This window comes from Bos grunniens, chromosome 2 (genome assembly GCF_055505025.1).
Source record: "Bos grunniens cultivar Pamir isolate PY7600 chromosome 2, Bosgru_T2T1.0, whole genome shotgun sequence".
Classification (NCBI taxonomy): Eukaryota; Metazoa; Chordata; class Mammalia; order Artiodactyla; family Bovidae; genus Bos; species Bos grunniens.
The window spans coordinates 57,657,708-57,676,628 of NC_141166.1; the positions used below are offsets into that span (position 1 = coordinate 57,657,708).

The window sequence follows — 18,921 nt, forward strand, 5'->3', positions numbered from 1 at the left end:
GAGACATCCCCTGGTCTGTGTCCTTTTATGCACAAGAGGTATTGGGAACACAGGCTCTACACAAAAAGCAGAATGCACAGACTTGCTCATCAATAGGGGAGGGATTCTTCCCTATGATCCAATGATGCACATGGCTGAGGGCTTTGCAAAGTAGGATGAGAGGCTTCAGTCAGGGCAGGACACCAAAGCGTGGGGTCTGTTCCTGCCTATGAGCCCCTCATCCTGGGAATTTGTGCATGAAGCTTTGGGTCTTCAAGTGGACTCTGATTACACAAACCCCATCAGCCACACAAAGGGTCTTAGGCCTCCAGGTGAATGATGCTTTTGTCATTGTCATCTACCACCATCATCCAAATAAGTAGTGGAAATGGGGTGGAGAGGCAGCCTGGATTCAGCATGACACACCCTCCTTGTGGAAATGAATCTGTGGGGGACTAAATGTACATGCAATCTCTGCTGAGCTGGATCTTGATTTTCAATCTTGCTTTGAAATTTTCTAATTCTATGATCTCAGGTCAATTTCTTCATGTCTCTGAGCCTCAGTTTCCTCATCTTTAAAATGAGAATAATTATAACATCACCTGCTGGGAGTTTTGTGAATATATGTATTAAGTATAGGTACTCAAATCCATAATGTAGGTACTCAATTTATCTTGTTATTTCCCTTTTCTTAGGAAGGCCCTGGATAAAGCAGGACCCAGTTGCCAAATAATGAAAGGAGTACATCAAGGCTGTATATTGTCACCTTGCTTATTTAACTTATATACAGAGTACATCATGTGAAATGCTGGGCTGGATAAAGCAAAAACTGGAATCAAGACTGCCAGGAGAAATATCAATAACTTTATATACACAGATGACACCACCCTTATGGCAGAAAACAAAGAACTACAGAGCCCCTTGATGAAGGTGAAAGAGGAGACTGAAAAAGTTGGCTTAAAACCCAACATTCAAAAAACGAGGATTATGGCATCCTGTCCCATCACTTCATGGCAAATAGATGGGGAAACAATGGAAACAGTGACAGCTTTTATTTTCTTGGGCTCCAAAATCACTGCAGATGGTGACTGCAGCCATGAAATTAAAAGACGCTTGCTCCTTGGGAGAAAAGCTGTGACCAACCTAGACAGCATATTAAAAAGCAGACATTACTTTGCCACAAAGGTCCATCTAGTCAAATGGTTTTTCCAGTAGTCATATGTGGATGTGAGAGTTGGACTATAAAGAAAGCTGAGCACTGAAGAATTGATGCTTTTGAACTGAGGTGTTGGAGAAGACTCCTGAGAGTCCCTTGGGCTGTAAGGAGATCAGTCCTGAATATTCATTGGAAGGACTGATGCTGAAGCTGAAAATCCGATACTTTGGCCACCTGATGTGAAGAACTGACTCTTGGAAAAGACCCTGATGCTGGCAAAGATTGAGAATAGAAGGAGAAGGGGACGACAGAGGATGAGATGGTTGGATGGCATCACTGACTCAATGGACATGCATTTGAGCAAACTCTGGAAGTTAGTGATGGACGGGGAAGCCTGGCATGCTGCATTCCATCAGGTTGCAAAGAGCTGGACATGACTGAGTGACTGAACTGAAGTGTTATGCAGTGTGTAGTGTGTACCAGACATTGTGCTCACAGCATAGATCCCTTTAGATATGCATGATCCATGGGAGTCCTCCTGGAGACCAGTGTTCCAAGTATCCTCAAGGGAGCCTTTTAGCATCATCAGATAATATGAGCTACGGGACAGCAGTGCTTTGGGGTTTCCTTCTGTTGCGAGTTGCATAGCCACATGGCTGGCACATGGGGCACCAACACATACATCTTATGTATGAATGTGTGTACATGCTGTATGTACTGGTACTCCTTATCTAAGGGCTAGGAAGCACAGATCAATAGCTGAATGCTGTTGACATTTGCATCTAGGAATCAGTCATTCAAGCACTCATGTTTGCAGGGTCAGAGCCAATGGCAACCTACTTAGCACTGCAGGCTGTGAGCGGTGGGGCTGCTGTGGGTGGGGTGCTGGTGGAAACTTCACTGGTGCCCAAGGAGAAGCCTCATGATGGAGGAGAAGCCTTACCTCCTGGCTTCCGGGTGAGCTTTCCCAGCTTCCTCCTGTGTCATGCATAGCATGACCTTTCCTGTACATCGGCAAAAGTGACATTTATTGTGTGCTATGGCTTGCTGAGGGCCGTGCTCGGTGCTCCAGAGGGATGATAGGATCAAGAGGCTTCCTCCATGCCTGGGAGGGCTAATCAGTCCCGTGGGATGTTTTGCATTGCTGGGGAGGTAAAGAGAGGACAGTAGCAGATGTGGAATGTGGAACACAGGGTCGAGACACAAGAGGATGCTCAATAGGACAGGCTGTTTTTGTGAGGTCTGGATCATTGGCTCAGCAGCCAGGCAGAGGGCACACTAGGGGCTACTTGGATGGCTCAGCCCGCCCTCAATGGGTGCTGGACGCTGGGTAAGTTGGCCACCTACCAGGTCCTGTGCTCATTCCACACCTTAGGGTCAGCTCTCCCTCCTCACTCTTCACCTTCTCTCTGCAGCAGCATCCTGGGATTCTGCAGAGCTTTGGGGTTTGTTTTCTGATTCAAAGTTCTGCAAAGCAGTGAGCAAGACCACACTGCTCTGGGAGTTCCATGGTGGGTGCTGTGACATGCCACACTCGCTCTTTGTCATTTCTTCTCATCCTCCCCTCTTGGCACCTGCAGCTGGCATCTGCATCTGGCATATTCTCACAACCCTTCTAACCACAGAAGCTTTACTGGGAACAATCTTCTCCCCCTCACTTGCATCTCAGTAGCATGAGTGTGTGTCCTTTCTACTGGGAACATAGACTTCCCTGCCATGGAAGGAGAGACTTTGTCCTTTTAATTTCAAGCTTCAAGGAGACACAGTTATCATTTCAGCATCTGTTGTGAGCCAGGTGCTTTAGGCAAATGATCACATTTAATCCATACAGTGCAGTAATTGTATGAGTTCAGGTAGGTGAGGTCAGGCCCTGGTCACATACACCCACCCCTCAGTGGCCTAAAAATAATAGACTTTAAAACAAAGGCTGTGAAAAGAGACAAAGACGGTCACTCCATAATGATCAAAGGATCAATCCAAGAAGAAGATATAATAATTATAAATATATATGCACCCAACACGGAAGCACCGCAATATGTAAGGCAAATGCTAACAAGTATGAAAGGAGAAATTAACAATAACACAATAATAGTGGGAGACTTTAATACCCCACTCACACCTATGGATAGATCAACTAAACAGAAAATTAACAAGGAAACACAAACTTTAAATGATACAATAGACCAGTTAGACCTAATTGATATCTATAGGATATTTCATCCCCAAATAAATGAATTTCACCTTTTTCTCAAGCGCACATGGAACCTTCTCCAGGATAGATCACATCCTGGGCCATAAATCTAGCCTTGGTAAATTCAAAAAAATTGAAATCATTCCAAGCATCTTTTCTGACCACAATGCAGTAAGATTAGATCTCAATTACAGGAGAAAAACTATTAAAAATTCCAACATATGGAGGCTGAACAACACGCTGCTGAATAACCAACAAATCACAGAAAAAAATCCAAAAAGAAATCAAAATTTGCATAGAAACAAATGAAAATGAAAACACAACAACCCAAAACCTGTGGGACACTGTAAAAGCAGTCCTAAGGGGAAAGTTCATAGCAATACAGGCATACCTCAAGAAACAAGAAAAAAGTCAAATAAATAACCTACCTCTACACCTAAAGCAACTAGAAAAGGAAGAAATGAAGAACCCCAGGGTTAGTAGAAGGAAAGAAATCTTAAAAATTAGGGCAGAAATAAATGCAAAAGAAACAAAAGAGACCATAGCAAAAATCAACAAAGCCAAAAGCTGGTTCTTTGAAAGGATAAATAAAATTGACAAACCATTAGCCAGACTCATCAAGAAACAAAGGGAGAAAAATCAAATCAATAAAATTAGAAATGAAAATGGAGAGATCACAACAGACAACACAGAAATACAAAGGCTCATAAGAGACTACTATCAGCAATTATATGCCAATAAAATGGAAAACGTGGGAAAAAATGGACAAATTCTTAGAAAAGTACAACTTTCTAAAACTGAACGAGGAAGAAATAGAAAATCTTAACAGACCAATCACAAGCACGGAAATTGAAACTGTAATCAAAAATCTTCCAGCAAACAAAAGCCCAGGTCCAGACGGCTTCACAGTTGAATTCTACCAAAAATTTAGAGAAGAGCTAACACCTATCCTACTCAAACTCTTCCAGAAAATTGCAGAGGAAGGTAAACTTCCAAACTCATTCTATGAGGCCACCATCACCCTAATACCAAAACCTGACAAAGATCCCACAAAAAAAGAAAACTACAGGCCAATATCACTGATGAACATAGATGCAAAAATCCTTAACAAAATTCTAGCAATCAGAATCCAACAACACATTAAAAAGATCATACACCATGACCAAGTGGGCTTTATCCGAGGGATGCAAGGATTCTTCAATATCCGCAAATCAATCAATGTAATACACCACATTAACAAATTGAAAAATAAAAACCATATGATTATCTCAATAGATGCAGAGAAAGCCTTTGACAAAATTCAACATCCATTTATGATAAAAACTCTCCAGAAAGCAGGAATAGAAGGAACATACCTCAACATAATAAAAGCTATATATGACAAACCCACAGCAAACATTATCCTCAATGGTGAAAAATTGAAAGCATTTCCTCTAAAGTCAGGAACAAGACAAGGGTGCCCACTTTCACCATTACTATTCAACATAGTTTTGGAAGTTTTGGCCACAGCAATCAGAGCAGAAAAAGAAATAAAAGGAATCCAAATTGGAAAAGAAGAAGTAAAACTCTCACTGTTTGCAGATGACATGATCCTCTACATAGAAAACCCTAAAGACTCCACCAGAAAATTACTAGAACTAATCAATGATTATAGTACAGTTGCAGGATATAAAATCAACACACAGAAATCCCTTGCATTCCTATACACTAATAATGAGAAAACAGAAAGAGAAATTAAGGAAACAATTCCATTCACCATTGCAACAGAAAGAATAAAATACTTAGAAATATATCTACCTAAAGAAACTAAAGACCTATACATAGAAAACTATAAAACACTGGTGAAAGAAATCAAAGAGGACACTAATAGATGGAGAAATATACCATGTTCATGGATTGGAAGAATCAATATAGTGAAAATGAGGATACTACCCAAAGCAATTTATAGATTCAATGCAATCCCTATCAAGCTACCAACAGTATTCTTCACAGAGCTAGAACAAATAATTTCACAATTTGTATGGAAATACAAAAAACCTCGAATAGCCAAAGCTATCTTGAGAAAGAAGAATGGAACTGGAGGAATCAACCTGCCTGACTTCAGGCTCTACTACAAAGCCACAGTCATCAAGACAATATGGTACTGGCACAAAGACAGAAATATAGATCAATGGAACAAAATAGAAAGCCTGGAGATTAATCCACGCACCTATGGACACCTTATCTTTGACAAAGGAGGCAAGAATATACAGTGGATTAAAGACAATCTCTTTAACAAGTGGTGCTGGGAAAACTGGTCAACCACTTGTAAAAGAATGAAACTAGAACACTTTCTAACACCCTACACAAAAATAAACTCAAAATGGATTAAAGATCTAAACATAAGACCAGAAACTATAAAACTCCTAGAGGAGAACATAGGCAAAACACTCTCTGACATACATCACAGCAGGATCCTCTATGACCCACCTCCCAGAATATTGGAAATAAAAGCAAAAATAAACAAATGGGACCTAATTAAACTTAAAAGCTTCTGCACAACAAAGGAAACTATAAGCAAGGTGAAAAGACAGCCTTCAGAATGGGAGAAAATAATAGCAAATGAAGCAACTGACAAACAACTAATCTCAAAAATATACAAGCAACTCCTACAGCTCAATTCCAGAAAAATAAATGACCCAATCAAAAAATGGGCCAAAGAACTAAATAGACATTTCTCCAAAGAAGACATACAGATGGCTAACAAACACATGAAAAGATGCTCAACATCACTCATTATCAGAGAAATGCAAATCAAAACCACTATGAAGTACTATTTCACGCCAGTCAGAATGGCTGCAATCCAAAAGTCTACAAGCAATAAATGCTGGAGAGGGTGTGGAGAAAAGCGAACCCTCTTACACTGTTGGTGGGAATGCAAACTAGTACAGCCACTATGGAGAACAGTGTGGAGATTCCTTAAAAACCTGGAAATAGAACTGCCTTATGATCCAGCAATCCCACTGCTGGGCATACACACTGAGGAAACCAGAAGGGAAAGAGACACATGTACCCCAATGTTCATCACAGCACTGTTTATAATAGCCAGGACATGGAAGCAACCTAGATGCCCATCAGCAGATGAATGGATAAGAAAGCAGTGGTACATATACACAATGGAGTATTACTCAGCCATTAAAAAGAATACATTTGAATCAGTTCTAATGAGGTGGATGAAACTGGAGCCTATTATACAGAGTGAAGTAAGCCAGAAAGAAAAACACCAATACAGTATACTAACACATATATATGGAATTTAGAAAGATGGTAACGATAACCCTGTATACGAGACAGCAAAAGAGACACTGATGTATAGAACAGTCTTTTGGACTCTGTGGGAGAGGGTGGGATGATTTGGGAGAATGGCATTGAAATATGTATAATATCATATATGAAATGAGTCACCAGTCCAGATTCGATGCATGATACTGGATGCTTGGGTCTTGTGCACTGGGACGACCCAGTGGGATGGTATGGGGAGGGAGGAGGGAGGAGGGTTCAGGATGGGAAACACATGTATGCCTGTGGCGGATTCATTTCAATATATGGCAGAACCAATACAATATAGTAAAGTTAAAAAAAAAAAAAAAGAACCTCAAAGGCTTATTTGTCCTTTATATTACATATCCATATGTGCTGGCCGGTACTGCTCATCAAAGCCACTCAGATATCAGGCAGGTGAGGAGCTGCTCTCCTAGATATGTCAGGCCTGGACACCAAAGAGAGAGGAGTGTGTGTGTGTGTGTGTGTGCATGTGTATGTGTGTAGGGGTTCTTGTGTGGGTACTTACACAAGGCTCCAGCAGGAAGCATTCATGAATCATGGCCACATCTAGTCATATGGCCTCTCCCAACCTCAAAGATGTGGTTACTTTATAAAGTGGCTGCAAAGAGCACTCCTGCCAAAAACCTTCTTGGGGAGAAACGGCAAGGCCCAAAGACCAGCAAATGTGCTCACCGTACCAGCCAAAGCGATGTGCACTGGGTCTGAATCACTCCTGCAGGCAGAGCGATGGAACAGCAGATGAAATCTCAGCTCTCTCTGACTCCCAGATCCATGCTCTGGTGAACAGCTTTATTTTTCCATCTTGTTAATCTTTATTATCCAAATATTGAAGGAAGTGTTTAAACCCACACAAAGCTACAGACTAGAAAATTGTCCTATCCTCAGGAAATTTCCCAAAGAGGAAACGTTTGGGAGAAACTGATGACATTAGTCACTGTCTGGTGCCCTGGCTCAGGCTGAGGGCAGCTGAGACAGGAGGAGGGAGGAGGTCTGTGTGTGTGCCCCATACATGGGGTACGCTGCATGAGTGAGCTTGTGCCAGGAGTTGTGACCCTCCTAATCCCATATGTGCAGAAGGCCGGGCTCAGAGAAGGTGAGAGACCTGTTAGGGCCACAGTGAGCTTCTGTGAGGTGAGGCCATCTGAGCCCCGCCCATCCTGAGCTTGGCTCTGTGCATGGCCCCACAATGTCCTTTAAGAGATCCTACTCATCCAGGAGCATTAAGCCGAGAATGAGACTTTTCTCTTGAGAACTCAGTTTCTTCTTCTGTGTACTCTCCTCTCTTCCCAGGGGGATACGATGACAGTCAATACAATAAAAAGTCATGTCAGTGTTGAAGCGCTAAATCTGAGAGGGAGAATGAAAAACAGCTTCTGCACAGGTAAGGGGTGAGGATGACTTCGTGGGACAGATTTCCTTTGGGGTTTTGCACTAAGGCTCCTCCACTGACTTTGGTGCAGGACAGTGGGCTTGAGAACTCCGCCTTCCTTGCATTCCTTTAATGGGCTCCCATGTTCACTGAAGCAAAATACACAAAAACTCCCTGTAAGTGCCTGGTAATGCAGCCCGGAATTGAGCCCTGCAGAATTATTAGAGCCATCCATCTTAATTACACTGAAAATCACTTAAGTGCTTTACATAATAACACTGCATTTACAATCTCCCAGCACCAAGCAGAGGCTGGCAGGGCCGTCTCACTTTCTCTTGGAATGTTTCCCTTAGGTCACATTTCTTGTTTCCCCTCTCTGGGTGGGAAGATGTTTGGGTGTTTCTTTAACTCCCCCTTTCCTGGTGGGCCATGAGTTCAGGGCTGGTTCCCTTGGGAACTGAGTCCTCTCCTGGACACAGCCCAGGTACTTCACATCTGGTATATTATCAGTCCTTAGAATCACCCTGAGAGGTCTGTGTGCTTATCACATTTTACAGATGAGAAAAGAGAGGCTCAGAGAGACTAGGTAACTTGCCCAAAGCAACACAGCTAAGAAATGGTGGTTCCAAGAAGAAAAGCTCCTCCTTCATAGTGAAGGTATGTCTGCAGATTCCCCTTCCTTCCTTGTTTTGATTCTGTGGTTTCCAGGAAGCAGTGATGCGAAGAAACTATCTCCTCATCTAAGGGAGCCCATCCTATATAGCTCCAGAAAGCAAACACACACATACACAGACCCCACAACACACATTTCACAAATGCATGTACACATTTCCACAGGCATATGCACACACCTGCACACATGCATACCTACACACACATTCATACAAACACACACAGGCATACTCCACACATTCAAACACACACACACACACACATGCACATACCCATCGCATGCATATGCACAAACCCCACACATATACCACACGTATGTAGTCCCTCCCAGTCTAGCACAGACCTGGCTCTCTCCATTAAAGTCTTATCATGTAGGGTAATGCTGGGACCCCCAATCCTTGTGCACATGGGAGGGACCATGAAGATAAAACTCAGTTGGACTCTAAGCTACTCAGGAAGAAAGGTGCTTTGGGGTCAGTCTCAGGAGGTGGACCTTTCCCATGAGAAAGAGCTGGGATGGTGCACACATGTAAGTACTCAGGACTGGAGAGCAGTGCACAGACACCCTTCTGGTCTAAGGGGGCCCCGCCTGCAGATCTGGAGACTACTGAGAACCAATAGAACATATATACACATATACCTTTTTGTTTGTTTGTTTGTTTTTTACTGGAAGGAATTGGCTCACGTGATTATGGAGGCTGGTGTGTCCAAACTCTGTAGAACTGATGTCCCAGTTCAGATCCAAAGGCTGGAAGACCCAGGAAGAACTGACGGATGATGCGGTTGAAAATCTTCAGGTAGGAAGCCTTCTATCCTAACTGTGGGGAGGTCAGACTTTTATTTTATTTATGTCTTCAACTGATCAGATGAGGCCCACCCACATCAGGGAGGGCAATCTGTTTTACTCAGTCCGTTGATTTAAATGTTAATCTCATACAAAAATGTCCTGATGGAAATACCCAGAATGATGTTTGATTACATATCCAGGCACTGCATGACCCAGCCAAGTTAACACATCATATTAACCATCACAGAAAGAGTGTGTGTGGGTTGTATATCCCCTGCCAGGGCCTGGGCATGAAGCCTGCCTCTCTGAGTTTTCGTTTTCTCATCTATAAAGGAGGTGCTGTGAGCAGCAGAGGAGCTAATGAATCAGTGACACTGATGCCCCTGTGAGGTACTTAGCTCATGACATCTCCTTCCAGACTCATGCTGGTGTCTCAACCATCCTCCCAGAAGAAACCCACACAAGTGCTGGGGTTAATGTTTTTAATCACTCACCCTCTTCTCCTTGGCCACAGTTACTGCACACCCCTGTAGCTAGTGTCTGTGGGACCACAAACCATGATTCTGTGGATTCTGTAAGGTCACTATAATCTCTAGTGTCAGTCCCCCCAAAGAACAGGAAAACCAATGTGTGTGATAAGCAGGGCTGAAAGCACCACCACACTTGCTACATGAAGAGAGGGCTGAGAGGCCCTTCCCTCCCCTTTATTTGAAGTGTTAGCCCAGTCTGGGCTCAGGGACTGGCTCCCAGGCCTCTTAGCTGGCAGGGAGGGTGATGACAGCGGTATGCTAGCCCTGCATCTTTTGCCCTGATGTGCTCCTCAAACCAGATCAAGTTCCCACCAGGAACATTGGGCCTCTTCTTAATGAGGTGGCTAGATTTAAAGTGATTGGAAAAGCAACTGCACAAGGCTATCAGAGGGGGGATAGATGTCAAATTAGCAAAAGAAACAACTAATTGGGAGCAGATTTTGTCTGTATCCCTGTGCCATCAAAAGAAATGACATGTTGGGGAATCAGATGAATTGTGGGGTCCAGGGGATGTGCTGGACTCTGCTACTGGAAAAAGAGGCTCCTTGTGCACACAGCCATCTCCAGACTACAGAGTAACTGTCTGGTGGGGCATATATCTGCAAAAGCCACACTTCTGTCTCTGAGGCCTTGTTGGGCAGTCCTGACATGCACATGGGAGGCAGTTCTGGACAAGTCCATGTACACAGAGCAGAATTGCAACCACAGGTGGCCAGAGGCCAGTGTTGTAGGCAGCTCTGGGTCATCCTATGCTATATTTATCTACTTTCAGGCATAGTCTGAGGTTATGCTGATATAATGACCACTGGAAGGTGGGGGCTGATGGCCAGGGGAAACAACCATGTGATTAGATGGTTAGAATTTTCAGTATCACTCCTTAACTTCCAGGGAGGGGAAAGAAGGCATGGGCTGGAATTGATCACCAATGCTCAATGACTTAATCAATCATACCTGTGTAATGGAACCTCCTTAAAACCCTGAAACAATGTGCTTTGTAATGCTTCTGAGTTGGTGAAGAAATCCACATGCTTGGAGGGTGGCCCAAACTCCACGGGGCCAGATGCACCTGTGCTTGGGACCCTTCTGGTCCTCACTCTGGGTACTTCTTCACCTGGCTGTTCATTTGTACCTTATATAATAACTAGGTAACAGTAAGGAAAATGTTTCCTTGAGTTCTGTGAGCTGTTATAGCAAGTTATCAAACCTGAGGAGGGGGACATAGGAAACCACACTGTGTAGCCAAGTCAAAAGTGTGGGTGATCTGGGGACCCACTGCTTGTGATTGGCATCTGCAGTGGGAGAGGTCTGAAGTGGAGGAAACTTAACCTGCAGGGTCTGTGTTAACTGCAGGGAGTTAGTGACAGAGATGAATTAAGTTGTAGGGTGCCAAGTTTGTGACTCCTGAGAACGGGAGAGTTAATTGATGTGGAAAACCTAGAATAGACATATGATGTTAGAAATGTTGTGAGTAGAGAAACAGATCCTCAAGTGAGGTTGTAGGAGTGTTTGTGCTTATAGGAGCATTTGTGGGGTTGTAGGAGTGTGGGTCTGTGGGGTTACAGGAGTGTGTGTGAGTTTGTAGGAGTGTGTGTCTGTGTGATTATAGGAACATTTATGGGGTTGTAGGAGTTGTGTGTGGGGTTACAGGAGTGTGTGTGGGGTTGTTGGATTGTGTTTCTATATGATATAGGAGTGTGTGGGGAGTTGTAGGAGTGTGTGTCTGTGGGCTACAAGAATGTGTGTCTGTGGGGTTATATAGTCAAGGCTATGGTCTTCCCAGTGGTCACATACGGTTGTGAGAGCTGGACCATAAAGAAGGCAGAGTGTGTGGGATTGTAAAAATGTGTTTCTGCGGGGTCGTAGGAGTGTGTGTCTATTGATTACAGGGGTGTGTGTTGGGTTGTAGAAGTGTGTGTGTGTGTGTGTGTGTGTGTGTGTGTGTGTGTGTGGTTATAGGAGTATTGTGGGGCTTAGGAATGTGTCTGTGTGGTTATAGGAGTGTATGTGGGATTTGTAGGAGTGTGTGTTGTATGTGTGTGGCTAGGTCATGCTGCATTAACAGACAAGCTCCCATGTCTCAGTGACTTCCCTCATACAACAGGAATTCAGTTCTCCTTTCATGAAAGTTGGCAGGGTCTCCCTCTTCATATACACCCAGGATCCCAAGCTAATGGAGCCTCCCTCCTGGCATGAATTATTTTGTAACTGAGACAGATGGAAAGAAATGTGGTAAATTGCTTACTTCTTCTTAACACTTATACCCAGAAGTGACATCCATGATTTTATCTCACGTTTTATTATTTGGAACAAGTGATGCTGTTGTTGTTCAGTCACCCAGTCTTGCCTGACTCTTTGCAACCCCATGGACTACAGCACACCAGGCCTCCCTGTCCCTCATCTTCTCTTGAAGTTTGCCCAAGTTCATGTCCATTGCATCAGTGATGCCATCCAGCTATCTCATCCTCTGATGTCCTCTTCTCCTTCTGCCCTCAATCTTTCCCAGCAGCAGGAACTTTTCCAATGAGTTGGCTGTTCGCATCAGGTGACCAAAATACTGGAGCTTCAGCTTCAGCCTCAGTCCTTCTAGTGAATATTCAGGCTTGATTTCACCTAAGATTGATTGTTTTGATCTCCTTACTGTCCAAGGAACTTTCAGGAGTCTTCTCCAGCACCACAGTTCAAAGGCACTCTTTGAACTCTTCAAAGGCACTCTTCAAAGGCACCACAGTTCTTTGGCGCTCTACCTTCTTTATGGTCCAGCTCTCACAACCGTATGTGACCACTGGGAAGACCATAGCCTTGACTATATGGACCTTTGTTGGCAGAGTGATGTCTCTGCTTTTAAACACACTGTCTAGGTTTGTCATAGCTTTCCTGCCAAGAAGCAATCGTCTTCTGATTTCATGGCTGCAGTCACCATCCTCAGTGATTTTAGAGCCCAAGAAGAGGAAATCCATCATTACTTTCACTTTTTTCCCTTCTATTTGCCATGGAGTAATGGAGCCGGATGCCATGATCTTAGATTTTTTAATATTTAGTTTTAAGTCGGCTTTTTCACTCTCCTCCTACACCCTCATAAAGAGGTTCTTTCATTCCTCTTCGCTTTCTGCCATTAGAGTGGTATCAACTGCATTATCTCAGGTTGTTGATGTTTCTCCCATCTATCTTGATTCCAGCTTGCAATTCATCCAGCCTGGCATTTCTCAAGATGTACTCAGCATACAGGTTAAATAAATAAACAAGGTGACAACAGACAGCTCTGTCGTACTCCTTTCTCAATCCTGAACCAATCAGTTGTTCCATACAGGGTTCTAACTGTTGTTTCTTGACCTGCATGCAGGTTTCTAGGGGACAGGTAAAATGGTCTGGTATTACCATCTCTTTAAGGACTTTCCATGGTTTGTTATGGTCCATATAGTCAAAGGCTTCAGCATAGTCAATAAAACAGAGGTAGAAGTTTTTCTGGAATTCCCTACCTTTCTCTATGATCCAGAGAATGTTAGTGATTTGATCTTTGGTTCCTCTTCCTTTTCTAAACCCAGCTTGGATGTCTGGAGTTCCTTGGTTCACATAATACTGAAGCCTAACATGCAAGATTTTAAACATGACCTTACTAGCATGGGAGATAAACGCAATTGTCCAGTGGTTTGAGCATTCTTTAGTACCACCCTTCTTGGGAACCCAGAAGAGGATTGACCTTTTCCAGTCCTGTGGTCACTGCTGGGCCTTTCAGATTTGCTGACATATTGAGTGCAACACTTTGATAGCATTGTATTTTAGGGGTTTGAATAGCTCTGCTGGAATTCTATTGCATCCACTGGCTTTATTGACAGCAGTGCTTCTTAAGGTCCACTTGACTTCACCCTCCAGAACATCTGGCTCTGGGTGACTAACACCCCATTGTGGTTATCTGGTTCATTAAGATCTTTTTTGTACAGTCCTTCCGTGTATTCTTTCCATCTCTTCTTTTTCTCTTCTTCTTCTACTAGGTCTCTACCTTTTCTGTACTTTGTTGTACCCATCTTTGGGTGAAACGTTCCCTTGATATTTCCAATTTTCCTGAAGAGATTTCTAGTCTTTCCCCATCTGTTGTTTCCCTCCATTTTTATGCATTGTTCATTGAAGAAGGCCTTCTCGTCTCTCCTTACTATTCTTTGGAACTCTACCTTTCCCTTTCTCCCTTGCTTTTCACTTCTTTCTTCAGCTACTTGTAAAGCCTCCTCAGATAACCACTTTGCCTTCTTGCTTTTTCACTATTTTATCTCACTTTTTTTATTTGGAAGAAGTGATGTAACCTCACCTAATTCGGAGTGGTTGGTAGTACAGTCCTTTCAGAAGAAGCAGAGTGAAAATTCTGTGAATGGTCTGATGCTGCCTGATACTGGGTATATGAGTCTCTGTGACCAATGAGAGGGATTTATTTCCTCTCTCATCATCTGGGAACTGGGGCAGGGTCCACGAGCCAGAGATCAGGCTGGGAAACACAGTTTGGAAAGGCTGAATATTCTACTAGCCTCAGACATGCTGTCCATCCCCGTTGCTTGCCTGGAAATTTGGATATGCTCTGAGGCACTCAGATTTAAAAAAAAATGTCAACTTGAAAAATACCAATATTTATTGAATATTCTAAGAAGAAGAGTCCCTATTTCACTTTAGTTCTGAGGGCATCTGCACAGGGCAGTTGTGGGTTTAATAAGCAGGGGACAGTATGGCCTGCAAGGGTTGGGAGCCCATAGTTCTTGCAGCTCTGGATAGATCTGTTTCTGTGTCCTTGGGAAACTATGTCACTTGTCTATCTTATTTACCCATCTGTAATCTGGGACTGATGCGTCCCCAGCATTCAAGGAGTTGTGAAGACTGCATGAGATCGTGTCTGGCCAGCCCTGAGCACTAGGCCTGGCCAGAGCAATGCTTACCATATTAGCTGCTCTGCATCAAACCATGCTCCAACCATCACATCGTGTTAGGCTATAGCCAGCCCTGCTCTGTTTTTTGCCAGCTGTGTGAGTGTACTTAGTTGTTACATGCTTCTTTCAGTCCTCAATTTTATCATTTGAAAAATGGAGAGAATTATAATGCCTCCTTTCCAGATTTGTGGTAGGTTTCCAAGGTTTGTGTGGGTAGATGCTCAGTGTGTCCAGGGAAGGTGCATAGGCGGATGTAGGGCAGCCCTGGGAGCATGCCGGATGCCAATGCAAAATTGGTTTTACACTTTTCCTTAATTGGGACAGTGGCTTCCTTTCCTTTTATTAGTCAGTTTGTGGAAGCAGTGGCTTTGTGGACTGCACCTCTCTCCTAGGGTCCCTCCAGAGTGATGCTTTTGCTGAGGCAACCTAAGCAGCATGGCTGTTCACCACAAAGGCACCTTCCTTTTCCCTCCCATTGACACAGAGCTGAGGCGTTCTGAGCAAAAAGGGTGGGCCATTAATTTTAGAGTGCTGGAGAGCCAAGAGGGGCGTCTTCATTAGAAAGTTCAAAATTGCATTTTATTTCCATTTTGATGAGATTTTTTATGTCTTAGAAGAGATGAAGTTGAATCCCATGAGTGTAATGAACTCAGAAAGATCACAGATACTGGATTGAATCCAATGAACCATGAGTAGGTTAGTAAATTAATTAAATTTGAGAAAATAATGAATATTTTGGCCATTGGATTAAAATTTCTCAAATGTCTTAAAAAGGCAATAGCAATCCTCATTCATGGGAAATTACAGTTACATAACAATCCCCCTAAGCTCTTTCTCATGTTTGTTTCATGAAACTGCATTGGTAAAAGAATATCTGCAGTGGGGTCAGGGGAGTGGGGAGGAGGGAGTTCCTTCAAAATGCTCCTGCTTGGTGGTCCTGATGCTTTGGCTCTGGAGCCCACAGATACTTGATCACATCTTTGCCTCACATCATGAATTAGGAGATTTGTTCAAAACAGGTTTGAGTTGGGGTTGGTATAGGAGAAAAGCTGACCAGTTACCCAAGGGGCTACAGAAAATTGCTCTGTAGGGATGTGAAACAAAATGTCCATTTTTATAGAGAAGAGGTTTGAGAGCTGTGGTTTAGGAAGCAGCCCCTTCTTCCCAGAATCCCACTGCAGTCTCTGCACTTCACATCACCCATGACTTTTAGCCCCAAGAAGAGGTAGTGCTAGGAAGCAGCTAGGGTTTTCTTGTTGAATAAGTACTCATTTTGTGCTGGACACTCTACGTATGGTCTCATTTAATTCAACCAAGTTGTGACCTAATTAGGGACCTGATAATTGCCACATTACAGATAAGGAAAAGAGTATAACTACATTGATATGTCTCATTTTAATTTCAAGACCACAGTCCTTAGGGGGAAGTGCTCACTTCTGCCTAGCAGGAATTTTTTTTTTTTTTTTGCTATAAAGGTTCAGATGGTAAATATTATAGGCTTTGTGGGCCATGTGGTCTCTGTTGCAACCACTCAACTCTGCATTGTCTTGTGAAAGCAGCTCTAAATGAACAAGTGTGACTGTGTACCAATAAAACTTTATTTGTGGAAACTGATATTTAAACTGCATATAATTTTTGTGTACTACAGGATATTATCTTTCGTTTGATTCGCCCCCGCCAACTCTTTAAAAATGTAAAAATCATACTTAGTCCCGTGTCCATATAAGCACAGGTGTTAGGCAGGATATGGCCTAAGGGCCATCATTGGCTGACTCAAATGTTATAGGAGGTGGTCTACTTTTCTGTAGACCCTGTTTCTGGTGTTCTGTCATTTTCTCTTTTCAAATTTTTTTTTTTTTTTTTTTGCTTTTTGCTATTATTCTTTAAATTAAGGCAGATTTCACGTCTTCAGTGCACAGTTCAACAGTTTTGACAGATGTGTCCTCCTGTTAACAACCAGCAAATCAGGATATAGACAATTTTCATCATTACTGAAAGTTACTTTTAATCTTAATCAGCAAAGGTTTTGATTACTATCACTAGAGTAGATTAGCTCTGTCTGCTCTTGATCATACTGTTTAGAGATGTGTCTGATTTCTTTTGCTTAACTGATGTTTTTCAGACTTGATTCATTCACGTAATAGTGGTGCATACTTTTAGATTTTTTTTTTTTCCTGGGAATTCCCTTCTTTAAATGTATCCAATTTATTTATCCATTCTGCTGAAATTTTTCTTTTCAGTTCTGGGCTATTATCAACAAAGCTGCTATAAAGATTCTTGTGAAAGTTGTCTTGTGAATCCACAACCTAATTTCTCTTGGTTAAATTTTTTGGTGTAGGTAGTTATGTGTTTAAATTTGGAAGAAACTTACCAAAGTGTTTGGTGCTATTTATCCTCCTACCACAAAGTAAAGAGTTTCAGTTATTCCACATCCTCATCAGCATTTGGATTTGTTGGTCTTTTAAATTTTAGCCCTTTTGTCAGGTGTGTGGAGGCATCACTGCATTTCCCTGAGGGTGATGTTGATCACTCATTCGTGCACTTATTGGCTATTTGTGTGTGTTCTTTTTCTCCTTTAAAATAGCTGCCTGTCTGAGAGAAACTAGAAAAATCAATTATATGGAGATGGAAAAGTGTGCTACCAAAAAACCAGTGGGTCAATGACGAAATCAAAGAGGAAATTAAAAAACACCTTGATATAGATGAAGATGGAAATACAACCATATGAAATCTATGGGATGCAGCAAAAGCAGTCCTCAGAGGGAAGTTCATAGTGATAAAATAATTGTCTGATTTTTTTCTTATTGACTTTTATAAGTTTAAAAATACAGTTTAGAGATAAACTTTTGTCTGATACATGTAACCCAATTATTATCTCTCAGTCTGTGGCTTATCTTTTCTTTTTCTCTAATAGTGTTTCAATGACTAGAAGATTTAAATTCTGATGAAATTTATCATTTTTTTTCTTTTATGGTTAATGCTTCTGTGATCTGTCTTATAAATTCTAAGGTTGGGAAAATATATTTTTTCTCCTAGATTATTTTTTGCTTTGTTTTTAGTCTGTGATTCATCTTGAATAAAGTTTTGTGTATGATATGAAATAAAAGCCACAGTTAGTTTTTCCCAGTTATTTGTGTGTGTACATTTCTTGAACTCTTATGTTCTGTTCTTTTGATCTACGTTATATCCTTGATAGCATATTGTATTGTCTTGAAATCAAATACTGTAAACTTGCCAATTTTGTTCTTCTAGATTGCTTGAGCTAATCTAGGTCTTTTGTATTTCCAAAAATTTGCATCTTTTTTCATGGATACTCCTTTTCAGACTGAGAAAATTTTCTTTTATTCCTTGTTTGCTGAGACTGTTTATCATGAAGGACTGTTAAGATATACCAAATCCTTTCATTGAATATATTGAGAATATCATGTGGTTTTTCTCCTTTATTCTATTAATGTGTTGAATTACATTGATAGTTGAATGCTGAGCCAGCCTTGAATTCCTATGATATATTCCATTTAATCACAATATATTATTTTTTAAAATATACTTCTGGATTTGATTTGCTAATATCTTATTAAGAATCCTTACATCTCTATGATGGGTATTGATTTATACTTTTCTTTTTTGTAATATTATTGTCAGATTTTTGTATTAGGATTTTGTTATTAATAGTTTTATAAAATGAATTGGGATGTTCCTTCTTGTTTATTTGACAGACTTTGTGTAAATTTTGTATAACTTCCTTCTGAAATGCTTGTTAGAATTCACTAATAAAGCTATTTGGGTCAGGAATCTTGCTTGCTCACTTTTGGTTTGGCTTCTTTGTTTTTCAAGTGCAAAGATTTTTTTATTTTTTATTTTTAAACTTTACATAATTGTATTAGTTTTGCCAAATATCAAAATGAATCCGCCACAGGTATACATGTGTTCCCCATCCTGAACCCTCCTCCCTCCTCCCTCCCCATACCATTCCTCTGGGTCGTCCCAGTGCACTAGCCCTAAGCAT

The 18,921-nt window shown here is 41.8% G+C and overlaps 1 long non-coding RNA gene across 3 annotated transcripts in view; it reads left to right on the forward strand.

The window, feature by feature from the left end:
• Positions 1–18,707, forward strand: part of LOC147378126 (uncharacterized) — a 280,055-nt gene extending 261,348 nt beyond the window's left edge. For 2 of the 3 annotated variants that reach the window (XR_015144802.1, XR_015144806.1), the window contains exons 3-6: positions 7,941–8,031; positions 8,577–8,676; positions 9,365–9,488; positions 17,500–18,707. This is a non-coding gene — a long non-coding RNA (uncharacterized LOC147378126). Of the gene's footprint in view, positions 1–813; positions 1,552–7,940; positions 8,032–8,576; positions 8,677–9,364; positions 9,489–17,499 lie in introns of those variants that run through there. The other variant, XR_015144807.1, reaches the window with a different exon arrangement.
• The last annotated feature ends 214 nt before the right edge of the window (positions 18,708–18,921 follow it).